Genomic DNA, 15,153 nt, shown 5'->3' with positions numbered 1-15,153 from the left:
GTTCTGCTGTGCGGAGGCCACATTAGGGGCCAGGATAAAGGCAGCCCTGAAGCAGCAAGGGCTGGCCAGGGAAGACAGGCACCAGTGCTGTGAGGTACCAGCGGTGGCTGTTCACCAAAGCCAGAGAAGCCGGGCTGCCCTTTCCTAACACTGCCCCAATTGTGTTTTCCATCCCCTTCCTCCTGGCTCGGGAACCATCCCACCTCCCTGTGTTCTGCTGGCGGGCAGAGGAGAAACCTAAAGGCATACCCACAAAGTGGCTGAATCACCATTTCCTTCTGTGAATACACAAATGACATCCACATTTGTATAACCAGCCCACAGCAAAAGAGGGGAAGGTTTGGCAGGCTTGGTAGAAACCCAATCTGGAAACTACAAATTTAAAAACAATTATTTTAAATTTCGTATCACAGACTTCCTTTTGGAGGCTTCCGTTCACTGCATCTATATTAGGATATCCTTCTGGGAGTGGAAACAGAAGCATTTCAGAGCTTTGTGCTGCCCAGAGCCCATGGATTTTATAGGCTACATGAAAGCATACTTGAGTCTTGTACTGCAGATTCAGTCCTTTATTCTGATATATAATTTCATTCAACAGTAGTAGACGTGCATGCATGGTCTGTTGATTTGCAGTTTGGGAACAATTCAACTTGCTTGCTTCCAGAGCGCGTTATTAACAGTCAGTGGCACACGGGCTCAGGCTTTTTCACAGGTGAGAGGGGAAGCTGAAAGAGTGGGCTACAGAGCGCTCTGCAGGCCCCCGGATAATTTACTGCCTGTCTGTGGCAATGGCTGAATGTATATATCTTTCACCATATGTAGCCTTTTATTTAGGCTTCTAATCCTTGGTATAGAATAAGAACCGGTTTGTGAAAAACTCTCCTTCGGAGTGGAACTAATTAACTTGGCTGGGTCCTTTCAGATACTTTGACTATTACCCAGTTGCCCCAGGAATATCCCTGGATAGGAAATGACCTAAGCTTCCACTTCCAGTTGTGGGAGCTCTTTATTCTGATGCCCCCTCCACCCCTAGCCAGCAATCTACTTTGCATATTATAGTTAATCTTCTAGCCATTGACTGGCCGTGCCTAGTAAGCTGGCACTGCCACTACCTACAGACGTTGTACATTAGACGGCATGAGTTGAAAAAGAACTGTTTCCGAAATCTCGCATTGTTCACTGATTTAAAAGTTGTATGAAAGATGGGGATTAATTCACTTTGCTGACCAGGTCCCCTGGGTTTTATTTGTTAAGAATGTTATTTTCCCATAGGCATTAGCTTTCCTTTTTAGGTGGGGGAAATGTCCCCTTCCTTTAAAACTTAAATTTAGTGATATCAGTAGAATTCAGAAGAGAGCTTGAAGACCGTACACCAGCTGATGGCAATTTCAGATCATTGGAAATCTTTGAACAAAATGAAAAATTGCTTGGGCTCATATCAAATATCATAATTTATAGGAAACTCATTACAGAAACTGCATAGTTCCTATAATAGGAAGTTTCCTCTGTGCAGCTATCTAATCAAAAACATAAGGGAAATGAACGAGGACCTGAATCAATGTGCAGGAGGGTAAATTTTTATTTTGTCATTAAGAAATATACTAAAAGAACAGGAAGTTCTCTCCTCATTTCTAAAACGTCCAGTACTTTCTTAAGGTCTGACAACACACTTAGACATTGAAGCATATAATTTTCTAGAACTTAATTCTGTTAAAAATAGGAACCAGGACGTTCTCATTCACATAAATATTACCACAGATTCATTCATTCTATTTCCATAAAGGATAGTGGCAACCTAGATATAGTCTACTGTGGGACTTTCTGTCAATTATAATGCATTTACTGTAACGTCAGCAATTTAGGCTTCATGAACATACAGGCATTGACTGCAGAAGTGTTTGGTAACAGGCAAGGGATGGTTTACATTAGTGTTTCTGTTTGGAGTCTGGAGATCAGCATCCTTTCAGGATTGAGGTGTTTCTCTGATGCACCATGTTTTTATTGGCTGACAGGATATATGAAATGTGGCCAACTATAAAATCGTTATGATAAATCTCTCACAAGAAGACAACAACTGTTTTCAACTTGATTTCCTCTGTTGATGGTATCTACATAGCATCTTAAATTATAGATATCCAAACTGCTTAATTTAAAATTACAATTAAAATCAGTTAAAGATTTGACTTATTCATTACAGTTATCATCTGGAGCTCAATTGTTAAGCTCTTTGCTTAAATATCCAAAAAATGTGCATACATATGTACCATGTATGTATATGCACATAATGGAATGTTAAAAGCCTCATGACATAGAGTATTAAGTTTTAATAATTGACACAAAAACTTTACCTTCAGTACAATTTTAAAATACTGCATCTGTAAAAATTAACTGAGATATACTGTCTCTTCAATCAGAATGCCTGGTGGCTCAAATTTTTCTGCTAAATGGAAAAAATATCTTTTAGAAGAATCTTTACCTAAGATTTTTATCTTCAAACAATGGAAAAACACTCAAATTACACAAACTTGAGTAGATAAGAGCCCTAGATACAGAGCTCATGTTATGGACTCATTTTCTGAAGTTAGAAAACCAAATGTACATCTTGGATGGGACGGAGAAAGGGACACTGTTGCCCTGACCCAGAGCACTCTGGAGAGAGAGAGAGAGAGAGAGAGAGAGAGAGAGGAGAGAGAGAGAGAGAGAGAGAGAGAGAGAGACAGTGGCGCATAGTAGGCTGAATCTGAATTAATTCCTCTCCAGTGTGCACCTTTCCAAATGGTCCAGGTATCAACCGTTCTGTTCATCAAGTCTTCATGCCACACCTGATGCATAGCATCATCTCTTACTGAAGTGCAACCAACACATTTTCCAGACATTTCACTTTCAATTTTCCACGCTCCTCTCCTCTAGGTCATTTTTAGTGACACTCGGAATACAGGAGAATGTACGTTCTGTTTCTGAGGGAGAAGGGTTTAGTTCCTTAGGAAATAACATGTAGGTAAAAGTGTTTTTCAGTTTTCAATTAGCTGTAACAATGGAGAACAAGTGTTACTGAGTTAGGGATCAGAACAGCAATGTGAAAGAACTTCTTATTCTTTAAGCTGTATTATCCTTTAATTACATGATTATCTCTTAAGTACTGAGTTAAATCTCCACATTTTGTTAATTCTGTTTTACCTTAATCTAAATAACAGAATTGGGAGAAAATTTGGGAAATTATTTACTACTGAATTGAGTTTAAATTGTTGGTATAATTTTGTTTCTTTGGTTGAATGTTCTTTTAGGCAAGGTTAATGTTTGTGTAAGAGTGAAAATTTATTCCATGGTGACATGAGATTAGATGAGGAGTATTTAGCATCAGAATGTTGCTATAAAATACTTGGTTTGACTAAGGGTAGAGGAAATATAATTCTACAGGATTATTTAAAATTGGGTTTAATATTTTCCATTATTCTTTACCTGTTTGCTCCATATGAAAGGGAGTTACTGAAAACAATTGGGAAACTGTGACATTTTTCTACAACAGGAAAAGATAGGTTAAAATTCCATTCTCTCGCATTACAAAAAGAAAAAAAAAGAGGTTCCACATTGTTTCTTTAACAGTTTTGAAAATCTGAATCATGGTTTGGGTGAAGTGTATGGCCTCTGTCTTCAGCCTGGGACATCCTTCCTTTCAGTGTCCCTGCCTGCAGTATGACTACCCAAAGGGGACCAGACTCCAGTTTGTGATAGATGGTTCTTGTGTGGATACACACAGGAGCTGAAGGAACCCGGAACTCTACGACAGCTGCCCTCTGACACTGGTGACAAATCCTTCTTCTGCTTAATGACACAGCCAGGTCCCTTGGCTGCCTTTATGCATAAAGGCTCCATACCTCTTAGCTCATGCTCCCCGCAGCATCCACTCTGTATGTATGCACACATGCGAATCTGTGCATGCATATTTGTGCATGCATATTTGCGCATGTGTTGTATGTGATCTAAACCGACAGTCTCTTCTGAGTTCCTTTCAATGAAAATTAAAATGGCTGAGATTTTGGACTTGTCAAGACCTTTGAAAAGATGGCTTTAGCAGACTTTATTTCCAAAGGATTTTACTACCTTTTAATAAAGACCTGGTGGGATCTCCTAATTTACTTCATGCACACCAATTATTAATATGAATGTCTATCTTAGCCCACTTCCTTTCATTTGTACAATTTCAGGGCTGGCCGGTCAGCCATGCCCGAGCGGGACATGACGCCATTCATGCATGGCAGCCTGTGCTTAATTCTCTCCCCAGCAGACTAGGAGCATGCTGTGGCCTGCACTCACCAAACACTTTCTTTTATCCCTTAGCAGTTACTTAGACTCATTCAGTACGAACCTGTGGTGCCTCATCAATAGAGGCAATTTAGTCAATGGCTATGAAAATGCTGTTACTCTCCTGTCTCCACTGAGGATATTACAGAAGAAATGTGTTCATGCTGGTCTCGGTGATGACGCTACAGTTTCTGATTTAGTCTCAGCATCACTAATTGTAGTTTTTTTCTCCAAAACTAAATTAAAGTGGCTCGTTTTTCAATACCAACAATTGTTTTCTTTTTATTGAGAAGAGAAAACTTTAATTACTTTTCGCAACTTGACCCTCTTGAACGAGGTTCTACAGTGGCTTGGGATGTATAGATGTCTGAAGCAGTGTGTCACTCTGTGCCGTCTGTGATAATAAGCTCCCAGTGGAAGTGGCCAGCCTGCTTTTCCTGGTTTCTCTATCATAATTCTTGCCTGGAATTTAATAGGCACTTAATAAAAGTCATATAAAGACGAGTTTTTAAAACACAAATGTTTATGATTAAGTCTTCCACTACCCAAGGACCGTGCAGTATAGCATCAAAGATGTGGTCTATGGGATGTGACCGACCTTTGATTCCTGAAGCCTGTGTTGCATCCCTGGTGCTTAGTGGTAGAGGTCATGGCTGGTATGGCAAGTGAAGTTTGTATGTAGTTCTACCAAAGGGAATCTTCTCCCTGGAGCATTGTTTACTGTCTGTAAGGCCTTGGGGAGGTACCATGTAAACCTTGTAGCTTTTTGGGCATTCTGAGTCAGGTAACTTTTGTCTGCTCTGGGAGGGATGCTTGAGTTTCTGGAAAATGGCTGCCCAACAAAACTGCTGGTGTCCAAAAAAGCAACAGCCAAGCCAGGGAAGAATGTTTGCTGTTCAAAGAGAGTGCAGTTTAGGGGAAGACACAAGTGACCAATGCCACCAAGAGTGAAGTGGACATCTTGGGCAGTCCGGTAGAGGTAAGGTTCTGTGCTACAGGACAATGGGTGAAGCCTTTTGAAAACAATGCAGGTTCTTCATCTCTGATGGATGTTGTCATCAGGAAGTGCCGGAAGTCACCAGCTCAGAACCTCTAGTGAGGGAGGGAGGTGACAGGACTAGGAGCCTAGAAACAAGGGCTTTTCCCATTAGCACTATCCATGACTTGATTTGGTGAAAATGTGATGCCCATATCTGTGATGGACTAAAGAGTCTGAGACATGGCCCATTTCACCCTGTTGGAAGCGCCCAGGTGTGAGCAGTCCTCTCTGACATTCATTCCATCATACATAGTGCAGTTATGTGATACTCCTGCCGTCAAGGAGAGGAGGCTTCTCCCTGGTTGCAAAGTCTATTTGGCCTGGTTATAGGGGATATGGGATTAAGTATTTATGCAAATTCCATGATAACTCACCACGAACTAAGAGGCATTATGTAGGATAATAAGGAAATTCTGAAGGAATCAAGTAGGTAACAGGTTTGCTTGCTTGCACTCACAATTACTTTTTAAAATGGTTGTTAATATCATTTAAGATAAACAGCTTTTCAGTGTTTTGTTTGTTTTTGTAGTGTGTAGGATAGAACCTAGAGCCTTGCACATTCTAGCTGTGTACTCACCATGAAGGAGGCTGCCACCAGAGAAGGACATGCCCTTTCCTTTATCTACTCTAGACAACTGTCATCTAGTTCCTGGCGCCATTTTTTCACATCTCTCAAGCTCCTTACAAATCTTATAATCTTATACCAAAATTTAACCACTGTTTTTGTTACATACTCTCTCTCTGTCTCTGTCTCTGTCTCTGTCTCTGTCTCTGTCTCTGTCTCTCTCTCTCTCTCTCTCTCTCTCTCTCTCTCTCTCTATCTCTCTCTCTCTCTCCAGCACAGCCTGTCTTTCTCTTGGATGCAGTAGAAGCCTCCTGACTTCTCTCTCTCTCTTTCTCTCTTTCTCTGTGTGTGTGTGTGTGTATGTGTATATATACACCATTGTAGGGTGGAACCTCTCTGCCTTGTGTTCTGTGTCACCTGATTAAAAGCCACGTTCTTAACATGACTTGTGCTGTCTTGTATCCTATTCCCTTTGCTTCCCATCACTCACCGCAGTCCAGACAGCCAACAGGTCACTTCCTCAACCCTCTGGACACGTCTCCACTGTGGGCATTTCCCTCACTCCTCCCTTTGCTTCTTCTCTTATCAGTCCTCCCCATGGCCACCCTATTAATTGGCACTCTCCCACTCACTTGGTCCTTGGCCTGCTTTTCCTCCTGTGTTGCTTAGTTTTTAACAGCCATCTGCCATATTACTTATAAACATTCTCTGAAAGCCTGCCTCCCTCACAAGAGTGATAGCAGGTACTCAATCTTTTTACCCTGTGTCTGCTATCTCTACACTGTGCGTAATGCCTAGCACACTGTAGGTGCTTAACAGTTACTAAGTGAATGGACAAGTAAATTCCCAACCTCATTCTTTCCACTCGAAATAGACAACCACCTCCAAGTGCTCTGAGGTTTGGGGCCTGAGCACTTTCTATTTTGTCTCTATATTTGAGTTTGTACCTGTGTTCATTCCTGTTGCCCTCGTTGGTGTCTCTTTTTGTGGTCTTTATTCTCTGTTGCTTCTTCCTTTTGTGTTCTTGTACATACTAATTTTGATCCCTAAGCCGTTTCCTTTTTCCCAATTTAGTTGTTTGCTGTCTATTTCAAGACAGCAGCATTTCAAGAACTGCTACAGGGGTCTGGTGGTCTTTAGAGGATCATGGCGCTCATTCTCCAGAAGAGACAAAGACATGAACATTAGGGAAAGAGCGGAGCTAGCTGCAGAGAAAGGGATGGTCACAGCTCTATCCCCATGGGTGGGAGGATGAAGGATGCTGGTTGTGTATTTTATAAAGGACTCGGGTCCCTCCATTACCCCTATTGGTCCAGTTTATATGGTGCCTTCCTGCCATTTCCCTACCAGAATTCTCTAGGGACCAGAAGCCAGGAAGCCCATTTCTTTCCTTGTCTACCCATATCCCTCCAACTCTGCTACGTCCTGTGGACCTTACCACAGAAATGAATCATTTCCCCCTCCTGCTCTGTATCCCTTTATTCCCTACCTTTTTCCTTCCCTCATATGCAGTCTACTCCAGTTGGCACACATGCTTTCTACTCTGCCTTCCGCTGAATCATCCCAGCAAGCTTTCTCTAAAGCTCCAAACCTTTTAAACACATTATCCCAGGTGTGACTTACAATCACTCACAGTTGACATTTTAAGCGACACTTACTTGAGATCTCCAGAACTTACCGTTGCCTTTATTTTCTCATCTAACAGCTTGGTCACTGATAGTTAAAATGATTGTCAACTTGACAGGGCCTAGAATCACCTAGGAGACAGTCATGCCTGTTAAGGGACTTTCTAGTCTAAATTAATTGAGGTAGGAAAGCACACCCTAAACATGGATAGCATGGTGCTGTGTGCTGGGGTCCCAGACCAAAGGGGAAAGTGAGCAGAATGCTAAATTCATCACCTAACATTCACCACGCCCTCCTTCCTGACTACAGATACAATGTGACCAGCTGTCTCTTGCTCCTGCCTTCCAGTCTTCCCTGCCAGGGAACCTGTACCCTCAAAATGTGATCCAAAATAAACTGTTCTCTTAGTTGGCTTCTAGATATTTGTCATAGCAATGAGAAAAATGTAAGAGGGCACAGTGGAACCACCAGGGTCACTCCATGTGTCGAAAGGAAGGTTTACTGGGGATCAAACTGCCAAGGCTGTCTATTGATGGAGGTGGGCAGGGGCAGAGAGAAGAGCACAGTGAAGGAAAAGCAAGAAGATTTTATTTGACAGTCAACAGGATGGGAGCCTTTAGGCTGATACACGCTGTTCTTTACTGGAACTAGATGCCCAAGGTAGTTGACTTTTGAGGATAGGTTAAGGGATGTTCCTGGCAGATTAAGGTTGGCTCCTGGTAGACATAATCCTGCCTTTAGGTCAATTTGCTTTTCTACTGAGAGTTTCTTAATCTGAGGTGAAGGATTTCTAATGGAGGACTTCAGAGTGTGTCATTCATGGGACATTGTAAAGATGGCTGATCAGAGCAACTGTGGTTTGTATCCAATTTGAAAGGTTGCAGACTGCTCAGGGCTTCTTTCTGTCTCTGAGGGATCTGCCCACATCCCTGGCTTCAGCTATTCGCAGGATGCAGATGAGAATGAAGGAGTTCCAGTCACCCATGTTCACAGCCCAGTCTTCCTTGGAAACTGTGTCACTGCTGGGCATTGCCTAACCTCTTTGTAGTTCATTCTGTTCAACTACAAAATGGTATAAATGACTCCAGTTTGCAGGGTTGACATAACAAAGAGACACTGTTTATAAAGTGCTTGGTAACTTTTAGTAGTGATGAAATGGTAGACCCTGATACAGCCCCAAACATGAAGGACACTGAGTGTTCACTTATGGCCTTGAAGGTCTGCTTCTCAATTTTTCTGCAGATTCCCTTTTCAGGGTCCCACCTTACTGGAATAATCATTATGGGACTCAAGCATCATAAATTAATCAACCCTTTGGGTGTTAGGGATATGCTAGTACACATTTATTGATGTAAAATATTCAGGACAGCAAAGAGTATTATAAAGTCTATCTTTTAGGAGGATATTCAGAAGTTGGAATTGAGAATGATCATAAATTTAAGCAGTCTGGGAAACAGTTGTAGATGTACTTTACGTTATTTACCTGGGGCAATAAAAATGGCATATTCTTAAGGATGTTATTAAACTTGCCAGAAAGAGGAGACAGTTATTCAGCATACACAATGGAATGGAAATTGGTGAGGTGGTAAAAACTGTTTTTGTATTCTTTAAAAAACCATGTCCTCTTAAAGCTGTGGACGATAAGCAGGTTCTGTCCATGTGTGTTCCTTGTTTGTTGTGTCCTACCAAGCCAATTATCTGTTGTGCTGGTTATTTACTTACATGTGAGTTACCAGTCCTGATTCTGTGCCAGAAAAATATAAAATAACAGGGCTAAGTCACAGACCCAGTGCTGTAGCTTACAGAACAGCTAAAGTTCCCAAATGTCTGCCAGCCTGACCCTTGTTCTACGGAGTCCTGGCCTCCCGACACTGATGTTGATCCTGTGCCTTTCTGCCCCTTTCTGCCCCCCCCCCCCCCGTCTCCTCCTAAAAGTGATGACGGCCCATACACAAAGGCAAGTTTACAGTCCTTACTCTCTGGGTTTTGCAGGCTGTATTTTCATAATTGTGCAGTCTTTTTTTGAGTGACTAAAACACTCTGAATAGGAAGAAGTCAAGATTACTGACTTGGATTTTTGGGTAAGTAAATGTACGGGGGGGGGGGAATGATAGCAACTTAACTAAGGGCCCATTTAAAATTTCCCACAGTGAATTGATATCAAGTGGTAATATACTTTTACCATCCAGAAATAAACTTTTGAGAAGTCCAGAAAACTACAAAGCAGCTATCCACCGCCTATCCTTAAGACAAAGACTCTTTCCTTTCCCATCTCTCTTCCCTTTCTTTTCCTGACTCCCTTCCCCTTCCCCTTCCCCTTTCTTCTTCTCCTCTCTCTCTCTCTCTCTCTCTCTCTCTCTCTCTCTCTCTCTCAGATAAATGGGGTTATAGTAATGTCTGAATAAATGCATGTTTTCTACAAATTATTCTAGAATATACAAAATCTGGACTTGGTATACTATAATATAAATGTATCTAATTCAAAATTATAGGAAACAAGATTTTCAATTTTGTATCATAAGGAAATAATCGGGAATGTGGCCAACTATGTATACTGGAATATATGAACATTTACAGTACTTAAGATCTGAATAAATTTCAATGTACAATTAGGTCAATACATTTTAATGATATAAATTAATGCATAAAGATCATCTAATGTTCCCTAGGTGAAATTTTTGATGACAAAATATATGTAGCAGATTTTTCTGTTTCTTATGTCCCACATACAAACACTTATTCATAAAAGACCAAAATAAGGTAATGTGTTAGAAAATATGTTTTTAATTATTATGGTGGCGACATGTCAACCAGTTTAGGTGTGACTAGAATTTTAAATAAATTTGCTATTTAGTTATGGAAGACAATATTATGTGAGAAATTTATTCAAACTTATGGTCTTTATAAAATCATCCACATAATTCTTTTCCTCTTTTGGAAATAGTGTACTTTATCTTACACTTCCAAGTGATAGTCCGCCTTCCACGGAAGCTGAGGCAGACTGAAGCAGAGGCCATGGAGGAGCACAGTTTCTCAAGGCTTGCTCTGCCTGCTTTCCTACACAGCCTGGGACCATTTGCCCAGGGATGGTGCCACCCACAGTGGACTGGCCTCCCATGTCAATCAGTAACGGACAAAATGCCCCACAGACGGGCTCAGAATTATTCTTCCTTGCTTCCTTTCTCTCTCAAACTTGAAGAGAGAAACGCTAGAAGTGTGAGGGTAGCAATTTTCCTCTAGTTTGACTTCCCCTTCCTAGTGGAGATCAAGAAACTGCCCTTGAAACCGTAACCAGGACAACAGCAGCAGCCCTTGGAACTCACATTTGAAAACATCACTGTCAACCCCTTCGGGCCAGTCTGAACAGTTTGGACATGTACACATTCAGTAGCCTAAAGGTGAAGCCCGGATTCAGTGGAGAGTGAAATGTGGTCAGGCTCCGTGCACGGAAGGTGGCTAAGACTCCTCCTTGTCCATACACCTGGCGCACACTCTAGGCTGGCATCTCTGGACAGCTACAGGCTCCCTGCCAGGATCCCATGGGCCCTTGGGAACAGCCCCGCCACCGTCTAGAGTTCTGTGGCTCTGCAGATCCAGCTGAACTTCCTCTGTAGATGCTGCATCTTCACCTGAAAAGAAAAATAAGCCTTCTGCCCACGTGTACGCATTGGAGGCTTAAGAGGTGTGCCCTACTAATCCCTTAAGCTTTTGTGGCTGGAAGGCTTTTCTTTCACATTGACCAAAGATACTTGTGATCCCGTGACCCTAATCAATATCTAAAATAATACCATGTTTTAAACTGACTTTTGTATCCCTATCTGTGCATGTGTTAAATGAAAAAAAAAAAAGACAGCTTTTGTCCCATTTGAAAGGGACTACTAAAAAAAAGTATCATGTAGTGAAACTAATTACCTCAGTCAGAAATCCAAATGACTTTGTCGATTTGAAAAGAGCTTTAGCTCTTTCTGCCGACCATAATTGTGATAACAACCCAACAAAGAATGGCTGATTCTGTGCTTTAATTGCCTCAAGTAACAATGCATACCGCAGTGATGGGTCGGCTCATTTATCATGTTCATTGCGGTTCACATGTCTCCCAAAATGCTCGGCTTCCTTGGAACACTCTCCCATCAAGCATCAGCTACTGGCTGATTACTTCCCACCACACTGTTCTGATTAGCTTTTTAGAGTCTGCTCCTCCTGGAGGCTCCCTTTCTTCCCTCCCGCTGGGGCAGGGGCAGGAGCATTGCCCTTCCTGCTACAAGACAGTAAATCAGCCAGCTCAGCGCCTGGGCAGTCTCTGCTTCTGCACACAGGGTCCTGACTTCAGGAGCTCTGTGATTTAACTGTTTCGCTTGGCATGGCTCTTGGTTTTTCTTGATTCAAACGGTCATTTGTGGAAACATTTCAATGATTTGCATGGACAGAAAGAGTCTTTTCAGTAATTTCATTTGGGAAAAATCAACTTGTTGGGTTTTGTGACTGTTAGCCATAATTTGTAAGTATGCATTTTAGAAACCCGAATAAAAAGTTTGACTTTTACAGTTGTTAGAAATCTCCAACACAATGGATCAGAAAACTATCCACCATGAGTAAAAATGACCCCTGTGTCTCAGTGAATCCACCCAAAGCTGTAAGGAAAATTCTAAGGTGTTTCTTTGGTGGCTAGGCCCCGGGAAAGCACTTGTTTGAGGAGGGTGTTCACTATAGCTGTCCAGGAACAGTCAGGATGTTGAGAGTCTCCTCAATCAACGAGAATTAACTCCAGTCATTGCCAGGGACACATCTGTGAGCCTAGGTTTCCAGAGGGAGGGGATGGAGAAATGGCTCAGCAGATAAGAGCAATTGTTGCTGTTCCAGGGAACCCAGGTTAGGTTCTCAATATACCTGGTGTCTCACAACCATCTGCAGCCAGTTCCAGATCTGACTGTATCTTGTCTCCTTAGACACAATGTAACCACATGGTACCCATCCATACATTCAGGGGATCTGGGTCAGTCCCATGCTTTCTACACAGCCATCAATCTGGGATCCAATAGCTTGTTTCTGTGGGTTAAACCTGCCCAGTCTTAACTCCTTTACCCATCAGTTTTCCCTTTCTGTCACTGAATTCCAGGAGTTCAGTTCAGTGTTTAGCTGTGGGTGTCTGCCTCTGCTTCCATCAGTCTCTGGATGAAGGTTCTGTTTCCCAGACTCTCTGGCAGTGGGATTGTAGGCTGGCACTCCCCTGATTCATGTCTCAAATTCATATATGAGAGAGTACATACCATGTTTGTCTTTTTATGACTGGGTTACCTCACTCAGGATGGTGTCTTCTAGTGCCATCCATTTGCCTGTGAATTTCAAGATTCCATTGTTTTTTTCTGCTGAATAGCACTCCATTGTGTAAATGTACCACATTTTCTCTATCCATTCTTCAGTTGAGGGGCATCTAGGTTGCTTCTAGGTTCTGACTGTTACAAATAATGCTGCTATGAACATAGTGGAACAGACATCTTTGTTATATGAATGTGCATCTTTTGGGTTTATGTCTAAGAGTGAAATTGCTGGGTCTTGTGGTAGGCTGATCCTCATTTTCCTGAGGAATCTCCATACTGATTTCCAAAGTGGCTGTACAAGTCGGCACTCCCACCAGCAGTGAAGGAGTGTTCCCCTTTCTCCACATCCTCTCAGCATAAACTGTCATTGGAGTTTTTTATTTTAGCCATTCTGACAGGAGTAAGATGGTATCTCAGAGTTGTTTTGATTTGCATTTCCCTGATGGCTAGGGATGTTAAGCATTTTCTCAAGTGTCTCTCAACCATTTTAGACTCCTCTACTGAGAATTCTCTACTTAGTTCTATACCCCACTTTTTGATTGGATCCTTTGGTGTTTTGGATACTTGCTTAAAGTGGGAGGTACCCTTGAATGAATTGATACAGGAGACTGCTTCCTGAACATAACTCCAGTAGCACAGATACTAAGATCGACAATTAATAAATCTCCTGAAACTGAGAAGCTTCTGTAAAGCAAAGGACACAGTCAACAATACAAAAAGGCAACCCACAGAATGGGAAAAGATATTCACTAACCCCACAGCTGACAGAGGGCTGATCTCCAAAATTTACATATAACTATTTTTATATCACCAAAAAATTATTTGAAGATAAATAGTTGTATATTTGAATCAAGTGTGTTCTATATTAAACAGAATATTTCTCCATGATGTTTTAAATGTTTTTAAATATTGTCTTTATTAGTTCTTTGAGAATTTTGTAGAATGAGTTTTGACCATTGACAATGCCCCCAACTCCTTCCCGATCCACTCCTGCCTCTCTCCCTATCCAGTTTCTTGTTCTCTCTCTTTCCCTGTCCCTAGCAAGTCCAACTTGTATTCTTCATATATGCTTGGACGTGTGGCCTTCCATGCAACACATGTGGTCAGACTACCAGTGGCAGCACACTTAAAGAAAACTGACTTACTTTCTCCCCCAGAGGCTATCAATTGCCAGTCAGTCCTTGGATAAGACTGAGGTTTCATGTCTTCCTTCACTCTCCATGCTTCAATTTTGCATGGCTTGACCTTGAACTATGTTCTACATACTGTCATAACTACTATGAGTTCATATGTACAGTTGCCTTGTTTTAAACCTGTGCTCTACTTCTAAAATTAAAATTAAAATAATAGTTATACTATAAGAAACAGATATAAAAGGGAAAATAATAACGATTAGAAAAAAAACAACAAAAACCAAAACCCACCAAAGTATGAAACATATTGGAGCAGCATCTTCCTGAAGTCCTGCCAGATAGAAGTGTGGTTGGTTGAAACTGGAGACCATCTCTGTGATCCTGCTCAAACTGGTGCTGCACCTGGGGCGACCTGAAGTCCACACAGTTTCCCTTCTTTGCAGACCAGGAATACCACTGAGTATCCTCAGCTTTGTAGATGCTAAGATCTAAGCCAAGTGTGCTATGGGAGCAGAAGCAGGTAGAGCACTGAGTACCATTGCTGTGCTGTGCTACAGCTTTCTGCTTCTGCTCAGTACTGAACGCCCTGCAGGAGGGAGAGGGTTGCAATGGGTGCCATGCAGTCTGAGTCTTAGGCTAGCACAATCATTTGGCTCATTGCCAAAGAAGGCGTTGCCATCACAAAAGGCAGGGCCACCAAGCCCAGAATCCTTCACCAATGAGCCTCCTGCTTCCTGAGCAGTATGTGTGCCTCTAGACCTCCCTCCTCCCCCAACCTGCTACTGCCTCTTGCCACCCTCTTCTCCTTAGAGGCTCTGCAGATTCACACCAAACAATAGACCCACTCCTGAAGCCATGGTCTCAGCCGATCCTCCCACTACACAAGAACTGTGCGTTAGACTGCCAGTGTCTTTGCCGGAGCCAGCTTGGGTGCCTTCTAAGGGATGCCTGAGAGCTGTGAGCCCAGTGCTGCATACTCTCTCCTTAGTTCCAGACAGGCCTGGTGTTTCTCTCTTCTCAGCCCGCTGCTCTGCCGCCACTCTGAAGTCGCTCTCTTTGGGATAGAGTTCATTCCCTTTTCTCCCTGCTTTACAGGGAGGCAGCTTCTGCTCCGCCATCTTGCCCCCAAAGTCGATTTAGTTATTTTAGGAGACTCTGTAACTTGATGGT

The 15,153-nt window shown here is 42.2% G+C and overlaps 1 protein-coding gene across 8 annotated transcripts in view; it reads left to right on the top strand.

The window, feature by feature from the left end:
* Col25a1 (collagen type XXV alpha 1 chain) overlaps nucleotides 1–15,153 on the top strand; it is a 376,783-nt gene that overhangs the window by 200,637 nt on the left and 160,993 nt on the right. The window lies entirely within an intron of this gene.

Source organism: Mesocricetus auratus, unplaced genomic scaffold (assembly GCF_017639785.1).
Source record: "Mesocricetus auratus isolate SY011 unplaced genomic scaffold, BCM_Maur_2.0 Super-Scaffold_100009, whole genome shotgun sequence".
Taxonomy (NCBI): domain Eukaryota; kingdom Metazoa; phylum Chordata; class Mammalia; order Rodentia; family Cricetidae; genus Mesocricetus; species Mesocricetus auratus.
The sequence above is the reverse complement of the archived record's forward strand: the minus strand, read 5'-3'. Positions and strand labels throughout refer to the sequence as shown.